The sequence below is a fragment of the Dioscorea cayenensis genome, chromosome 20 (genome assembly GCF_009730915.1).
Source record: "Dioscorea cayenensis subsp. rotundata cultivar TDr96_F1 chromosome 20, TDr96_F1_v2_PseudoChromosome.rev07_lg8_w22 25.fasta, whole genome shotgun sequence".
In the NCBI taxonomy this organism is placed as follows: Eukaryota; Viridiplantae; Streptophyta; class Magnoliopsida; order Dioscoreales; family Dioscoreaceae; genus Dioscorea; species Dioscorea cayenensis.
This window is the reverse complement of record NC_052490.1, coordinates 18,879,571-18,881,765: the sequence shown is the minus strand read 5'-3', so window position 1 is coordinate 18,881,765 and position 2,195 is coordinate 18,879,571. Positions and strand designations below refer to the sequence as shown.

At 38.3% G+C, this 2,195-nt stretch overlaps 1 long non-coding RNA gene across 1 annotated transcript; it reads right to left on the bottom strand.

The window, feature by feature from the left end:
- Positions 1-322: 322 nt before the first annotated feature.
- On the bottom strand, positions 323-1,887 carry LOC120251939. Its single transcript, XR_005533526.1, has 3 exons — positions 1,771-1,887; positions 948-1,009; positions 323-425 (listed from the first exon to the last, which is right to left on the bottom strand). It is a non-coding gene; the product is annotated as an uncharacterized LOC120251939 (long non-coding RNA).
- Positions 1,888-2,195: the final 308 nt, after the last annotated feature.

Genomic DNA, 2,195 nt, shown 5'->3' with positions numbered 1-2,195 from the left:
ACTACTTTCAAAAATGTTTTTATGGTTGGCACCTTGATTGGGTTGCAGTATTTTGCTTTCAGAGTGTGTTGTTATTTGCATGCCACCATCCCTAGAAACCTCCGAGTGTGTTGTCACGTCCCAGCCCCACAACCGGGCCCGTGGATAGATCAGCCGCATCCAATGGGACTGGGCCCCACCGGGTGCACGGCCTCAGTCTTGACCTGGTCAGAGTCAACCCTAACAAGCAGATATGAACAGTAACACAATAGCACAAATAGGATACTGGAAACTGAAACACTACAAGTACGGGCTTTAGTAGCCCTACAGAATACAAATACAGTCAGAATACAAGCCTTACACTCACAGAAAAGGAAAATACAGAGATACTGATAGCGCAGACAATACAACTCCCTGACACCCCCAAATCTAAACTTGATCTTCTCCTGCGAGAACAGAATTCACAAAGTGTATGAGCCACAAGGGCCCAGTAGGATCGCAGGAATAAATACAGAATAATACAGATATAGCAGAATAATTAATAATTCAGACAGAATATAGAAATAATCAGAAAAAGTACAGAAAAAACACGCAGAAAACAGATATGTACATCTCCATGACTGATAACAGAAATCAACAGCACGAGGCTGGATCATCGACTGTGAAGTCGGAACAGAACAGAATATCAACAGCCGGAGCTGGATCTTCGACCGCAGTCGGAACGGACACGCATGTCCGGTAGCGCTACTACAGAAAACATGTGCACATGGCTAGGACTTGCTCCTCATAGCTGGGTGAGCCAGGAATGGAGATGTACAAAAACCGCAGAAATACATGATACAAATAATAGAAATACCGAATAAATAATGCAATAATAAAATAAATAAATAAATGAAAATATTAAACAATGCAATAATTAAATAATGATTATTGCCAGAAATACGGAATTATACAATGCGAGAGCCTACCTGGCTCCGAGCTACAGAGTTGGGTTCACCAAATCCCACGCACTAAGATTCTCTACCGAAATCTAACCCAACAAAATAAGCTAGCTTAGATTTACAAGACTAAGACTGGGTTTATACTTGCAAATAACAGGATAAATTCAAGAGGAAGAACAAGCATTAAAAAATAATAATGATCATTTTAATTTCTAACTAACCACACACCTGCAGAACCCACTAACCCAACAAAAATCAAAACATGTTATCAGGTTACTATGCAAGCTATATAACATTCTCCATGAATGCTATCAAAATAACAACCATCACAAAGCTTCCACTAACCCAAGATTTAAAATGAATAAATTTAAATCTATAAGCATACACACACATTAACTAAATAAATCAATTCAGGAAACATGCTTTGCAGGCTTATAATTCCAACACAACATGATTTAAAGAAATCAGAAATGCAATATATATATATATACACACACCAAACCCTATATGATAGCAATTAAAAGAAAACCAACTAATCCTTGGCCTTAATATAAAGCCTACAGTAAGGTTCACAAGAATTCAAGGTGAATTAAACTAACAGAATCAAGGGAGATTAGTAAATTCCATGACAAGAATCGCTGGAAAGTATCGAAAATGTATGCATGCTTTTCATATATATGTATATACATATAACATCAACTAAAAAACCCTATTAAAGCTTTTAACCCTCATAAGATTCAAGCAACCAAGATACTACATGCGGACAGATCACACACATGCAGATTCGATTACAAGCTATAATATAACCAATAATAACCAAGCCAAAGAGAACCATAATAAGGATGAAAACCTTGAATCTTGGAGAAGAAATAAGTCCGGTAAAACTCTGATTCTCTAGCAGCCTAAGAGTTCAAGGTGATGCAACAAATCCCCTCTTCACAATAAACTCCTTAGCCCAAAAAACCAAGGTTTGGTTGATGCACAAGATGAAGAAGAAGGAGTTTATTGAAGAAGCACACACTCACTGCCAGCTTGACAACTCAATGATTGAGCATACAGTAACCCCGACCAGATCCGCTAATCAAGGGATTAAGAAAAGTTGTGGGCTCCCAAACAAGCTCAGTCAAAGTCAAGGTGCTCAACTTGGTCAGCAGCTCCATTGTAAAAGATATTACATGTGTAGTCTAGACTAGAAGAAGTGAAGATGTGTGATGTGTGACCTTCTCTTTGCAAAAGTAGAAATGGGCATGGCCATGTGAAATTAGGGGTAGAACA